The following is a 6,476-nucleotide window of genomic DNA, read 5'->3' as shown; positions in this document are numbered from 1 at the left end:
ATAGAAGGGTGCCCAGGCCCCTCCAGTTATACTGCATCAGAATCCCCAGGGATGGAACCTCCACTGTAATGTTGAAAGGCCTGGAGGTGACTTGGGTGCATCACCAGAACTGACCACAGCCATGGTGCTGCTCAGTGCCCTGTTCACACTCTCCACCCTGAGGAGGAGGATGGTAGGCATTAGCCAGGACTTTTCTGTGGCAAGACCAAGAAATCCAACCTAGAGTGGCTTACACTGAAAGGTTTCAGTGTGTGGTGCTGGTGTCTAGCTCGGCCGGACCCCAGGGCGCCGGAGGAGTCTTCTCGATTCTCCCCCGTCTGTCAGCTCTGATTCCTCCCACTGGCTTCACCCTCACACCGACTCTCTCTGGGGTGGACGTAGAGATGACCCCTCAACACCACCTTGCAGGGAATAAGTCCAGAGATGGGGCAGCACTGAGTACTCTGAGTGTGTCTGTATCAGGCACACTGAGATAAGCACTTAATCTTACAAGATGTGTCCCTTGTCACTCTCATTTCCTAGAGTGGGGAAGAAAGGCCTGGAGAGGTGACGTGTGGACTCAGGCTTTGCAGCTAGTCATGGTGGAACTGGGACTTGAACTCAGGGCTGTCTGATGCCAGAATCGAGTGGTGACAGAATGGCTCTCAGCCTCCAGGACCCTCAGGGCCACGGGCTTCCTTCCATCCCTGGCTCACCCACGGGAACATGGCTGACCACTGACCTCTTTCTTAGTCTTTGGATTGCAATGATATCCCCTCTTTCATTTTGAAGCATCCAAAAGAGCAATTATTGTGTGTTGACACCTTCCAGCAGTTCATGAATTTGGCAAATCGCCTTTCATTCTGCACGGCAGCATGCTGGCTGCGCTCCAGCCGTTCTCCAGGTACCAGCTGTGGGTCCGGCCCTGGATTCCCTCACAGATTCAAGGGCCGTGGAGGCTGTAGTCACCTCATGTCTACCACAGAGGTGACACGTATGGAAAAACTGTTATAGAGGGTTAAAAAGATTTTTGTTTTCCTTACAAACCCTATTTCACAAAAAAGGAAAAGAGTCACAAGGACATCAAGTGAAGGGCCTCGAAGGGCTGACAACTTGAAAGAATTCTGTTCTGCCTCAATTCTTGCTCTTCGTAGTCCTAGGGTTTGCAGTTCTCCAAAAGGGAATTTTCTGTCTCTGAAAGAAAAGGGAAGGTGTCCAGGGGCGCACACACAGAGGGGCTGCCGAGGCTGCCTTGCTGAGCAGTCCTCTGTCTCCCCACGCACGCCCACTCAGCGTCTTTTCCTCCCCTGCCCCACCCCTCCTCCTTTCACTTTGCAGCAGCCCTATTATTTCTAAACTACATAAGGTACTTTCATGATTTTGCCTTCCTGCTGTGACATCAGCACTGAACTTAAATAGGAACGCAAACACCATTTTAAAATCCTTTTGTGGGCTCTCATTTTTATATTCCATCGTGTGTCTGTCTCTTTGAGTACACAAATCAATGCACCAAGTAGGGTGAGAAAATGAATTTCCTTTGTTGTTACCATGGTTCCAGCTGGAGGCACCTGGATGTTTTTCTACCCTCCTTCCTTCTCTGACACCACAAGAAAACGAGATCAAAATCCATACCGTTCCTTCCTGCGCAAAGGTACAGAACAGAAATGTCACCTGTCGAGAAGGCTCCCCTGTAATCTGTCTGTGACTGACACCCGGGTCTGCAAACTACAGAACAAATAACTGGGTGCTCCGAGGTGCTGTCCATAAACAGTGTCAGACAGAGGGCGGCAATGAGCTGGAAGGGCGGGGATGGGCGAGTTGTTGATACATGTGGAGGAAGGGAAGAGGGTTGTACAACACAGACCTGGCATGCGATGGAGACATTTCACCCCATCGTGCATGGGTTTGATGACCAGGATGACACTTAGTAGTAAATAACCTAGCAGGGGGGAAAAAGAAGAAGAAGAGTTTAAAAGCCTGTAGCCATGGTAAATTTTTTTCCATAAAAATTATTTTCGGGTTAGAATTCTCGTCTCATTTTGGCTGATCTGCACTGTGACTCAACTCACTTGTGATTAGAAATCAGTGTTGGTGATTACCTGCCCCATATAGGCCCAAACTACACACTCATTTAGAGACCGACAAGAGGAAGGCGTGACCTCACCAGATACCACAATAATTCATTGGAGGGACAGATAAGGAGGTTCCATTTTGAAGAGGTTCAGTTTAAGGTATGTGAAGGGTTTCCAGCCTCCAGGGACAACTGTCTAGCGGGCAGTTAGAGACCTGGTGTCTGGAGCTCAGCTGCATTTGAGAACGGAGAATCTGAGTGTGCTTTCAAGCTGCAAGCGGGCGGAAGCAGGTAGGCGTTGTAGAGAAAGGAGACCAGAGGCCTGTCTGTGGAATACTGGGAGGGTTAATACCATTTGCAGACCAGTCGGAGGAAGAAGAAAAAGCAGGTAGGAGAAAGACAACCAGAAGTGAGGTGCCCTGGGGAAGCAGGGAAGCTGGACTTGCAAGAAGGAGTGGTCATCCAATGCTGCTGACGATTTGGATATGAGGGAAAGCCCAGGACAGAGCCTGGATCGGGGAGTCGGAGCTGGTTGTGACTTTGCTGAGGGTCACATGTCATCCTGAACACAAGGAGGAAGGAAGAGGTACAGACGGCTCTCACAAGAAATGTGTTGGCCAGTAGTCCATTGGAAAGAAAATATTGACGACTGATTGTCCCTGGATGGGAGAGCCTGGACTGTGTGTGCAGGGACAGGCAATGTAGCCACAGGGCGGAAAGAGAAAGGTGACAGCTGATGGAGCCAGGCTCTGAGGAGGGTATGGGGGCGGGGGGTGTCCATCCAGTGACGACGGCAGCCAGCTTCTTCTCTGGCTCCTGTTCTCCAGTTCTCACACAGGGCCCAGCCCTGGCTCCACCACAGGCTGTGGGACTGTGAACCGCCCCCCTACTCTGTCAGTGCCTACACGTCCTTGCTGTAAACACGTGAGGGTCTGACGGTCACTCTACCCATTGTAGTAATGGGGCAGGAGCTCAAAATGTCATTTGCCATGTTTCTGAGTCACAGCGCTGCTATGTGGAGTGGCAGAGCTTAAGTCCAGACGTGGTGTGGGTGTTCTGAAGAATCCCCTGAGAGGGGTTGGTCCTGCGTGGAAGACAAAGACCCTGAAGCCCGAGAAAGTGAGTAGCTGGCCTGAGGCCACAATGGCAGCTGATGGGGGAGCCAGGGCAAGTTCGGATCCTGTAACAAGTGCGGTCTTTACTCAAAGGGACATTGTTTCCCAGACCCGATGGGCTCTGAGTCTGGACAGGCTGCTGGAGTGTGTGCCCCTCTTAGTGAACAGGTCTTCTTTTGTGGAGAAGTGGAGGGTCTAGGATTCCAGTGAGCCCAGGTCCCAGGAGACTGTACAGTGTCATAGTCCCACATTTGCCCTCTGCTGTCAAAATAAGTGGGTTCATATCCTCCTTACACCTCTTCTACTTTCCAGTCGTGTAATTGCAGACAAATTACTGGACTTTTTTGTGCCTCACACTACCCATCTGTGAAACGGGGATATGGAAAGTACTTAGTACAGTGATGGGCATATAGCATGTGCCCAGTGAAAGTGAGCTTTTCTGAGTCACTGAAGTCAATTCAGCAGTCATGTGTTGAGCACCTACTACGTGCCATGGCCCATGTCACGGCCACTAGAGACTCAGAAGTGAACAATCTCTGCTCTCACGGAAAGTGGCCAGAAAGCCAGGTGGAGAACACTGACATCAAATACATAACTACATGTAAGGTAAGTGTTGAGACAAAGAGGTGAATGTTGTGGATTCTACGGTAGGGGACCGCCTTCCAGTCCAGGGGACAGGGCAGGCCTCCTGGAGGCAGGGCTGTTGGCGGGGAGGCTGGAAGGATAAGTCGGACTTGGTATGTGGAGGAAATAGGAAATAAACTGAGCTTGCGCTTGAGCTCCTAAATTTCTGACAGTGAATTTGGTTTTGATTTACGCACAGCAGCTCTTAGCCTCAGATTTAGCTCTCCTACCTGACCCAGAACGTTTTTGATTTACAATCTGGGAAATAAATGGGTTTGCATCCCAAGACAGTCTTACAACGACTCCAATAAATTCTTCAACTGTGGCTCTGAGCTCTTAGTCACCTCCCTTGCACTTGGTTGCTCATGAATTATAGGTTAGTAAATCATATTTTAGAGAGCTCCGTTCCTGCAGCTCCATTCTGCTCATTTGTCTCTCCTGAAAAGATGGGCTCGTGCACTTTGTTAAAATTAGTGGTGGAGAGTGTGGTCTGTTTGGCAGGTGGGACTGTCTTGCGGGAACCCCACATTCCCCCACCCCTGCCCCCATCAGTTGCATCTTGTCCCCTGTGGGGCCCCGTCCAGCCTGTCTCTTATTGTCCTGCAGCTGGTCCCCTAGCTTGCTGCTCCAGCATAAGTCTACTTTGCAGCATTTCCTGGGGAGTGAATCTCACCTTGAAGGGACTTTGCCTCCCACCTTTGAGATCACCAGGCTCAGTGGGTGGCCCCCCGGATGCAGACACAGCTCCTTCCCCTAAATAACTCCCAAGACCTGAGCTTTCCAACATTCTTGACTTTAAACCTCAAACCACCCAGGGGTCGGGGTGCCTCAGAAGACAACCTTGAAATGCACACCTCCCTCCTGCCAAGCCACCACTAGCCCTCCATTCCGGGTTGCATGGCCAGGGTAGTTGGTGGGCCTCTGGGCTCTGAGTGGAAAAATAAAAAGTTCTGGCTATCCTGGATTGACTAGTGATCTCAAGACTCATGTCCTTCCCTGAATCTCATGGTTGACGATGCCATTGCTGATGCCATTCGTTAAGATGAAATCATACTAGAGTAGGACGAGCCTTAATGCAATATGACCAGTGTCCTTGTAAGAAGAGAGGAGACACAGAGACAGACACACGCACAGGGCAGATGGTGTGCAGATTCACAGGGAGAGCACCTTGTGACGATGGAGGCAGAGACGGGAGTGGTGACCTTGACAGCCAAGGAGCAGCAAAGGGCGCCGGCAGCTGCCCGATGCTAGGAGGGAGGCATGAGGCAGATTGCTGGTCTGGGCCCCCAAGAAGGAACAGAACTGTGGAACCCCCTTTATGGACTTCTGGCCTGAACTGTGAGAGAGTAGATTTCTGTGGTATTTTTTCTTTTTTTATGGCAGCCCTAGGAGACTGAGTCACTGGCCCTTTGGGACGAGTGGAAGATGAGCCCGAGGTGGGTGACTGAGGGTTGCACTGCTGACCTGACTGCAAAGAGCCTGTGCTCCCAGCGCTCCCTGTCTGGGAGCCCCTGGGGCTATGGAGCGAGCGGGCAGGGGCTGGGCTGGGGTTTCCACATGGTGGGTCTTAACCCATCGATGAGTGGCAAAACGAACACAGACCCTCATCTAACAAAATAAAATAGAGCGAAATAAAAACGTGCAGCTGTGAGATAATAGAAAATAAATATATGGGTCTCTGTCCCTGGTCCCTGGCACACAGCGCCTGAGACCCTTGCAATTTCCTACATGATAAGAACACTAGGAGTACCTTTTGCTCTATTGCAGTGACTCTGGGTGGCTTCTAGATGGGGGATGATCACCAGAAAGACCTACCCTGACTAGAAACGTAGAATTTTCAGCCTTACCCCACCCCCACCTCCAGAGAGAAGAGAGGAGGCCCTGAAAATGGACTTAATAATTAATCATGCCTACACGAGGAAGCTACATAAAATCCAAACAGTATGGGGTTCAGAGAGCGTCCAAGTGGGCAAACACATCCACATCTGGAGGGTGACACACCCCAACTCCATAGGGACAGAAGCTCCTGCACTCGGGACCCTCCCAGACCTCATACCACGTATCTCTTCATCTGGCTATTCATCTGTGTCCTTTATTGTGTCCTTCAACAAACTGGTAAATGGAAGTAAGTAAGTGTTTCCCTGAGTTCTGTGAGCCACTCTAGCAAATTAATCAAACCCAAGGAGAGGGTTGTGGGAATGTCCGATCTGTATCCAGATGGTCAGAAGCACAGGCATCTGAGGTGTGTGTGTTTTGGGGGGCGGCAGTCCTATAGGACGGAGCTCTTAACCTGTGGGATCTGATGCTCTCTGGGTAGATAATGTATGAATTTGGCTAAATTGTAGGACATGCCACTGGTGTCACAGAGAATTGTTTGGTGTGGGGAAAAAGCTCCACATATTTGGTGACCAGAAGTGCCAGAAGTGAAGTGTTTTGTGTGAGTAGTGAAAGAAATATGCAGGAGACACACAGGGAAGAAACATAGTAGGGAAGAACTGCTTTTTTCCCTCCATAGGAAGGAAAAAACTGAGTTCTTCCTCTACTGTGGCAAAGAAGAGAAAGGAAAGCAGTCACAGTGCAATACACATAGTGTATTTGTTTCAAATATATATATTTGTGATGCTTCCTAAATATGTTTAAAAACGTATGGTTTGTGGTCAAAAAAGTTTGAGAAATCCTGTACTAGG

The sequence above is a fragment of the Rhinolophus sinicus genome, linkage group LG05 (genome assembly GCF_036562045.2).
Source record: "Rhinolophus sinicus isolate RSC01 linkage group LG05, ASM3656204v1, whole genome shotgun sequence".
NCBI classification, from domain to species: Eukaryota; Metazoa; Chordata; class Mammalia; order Chiroptera; family Rhinolophidae; genus Rhinolophus; species Rhinolophus sinicus.
The sequence above is the reverse complement of the archived record's forward strand: the minus strand, read 5'-3'. Positions refer to the sequence as shown.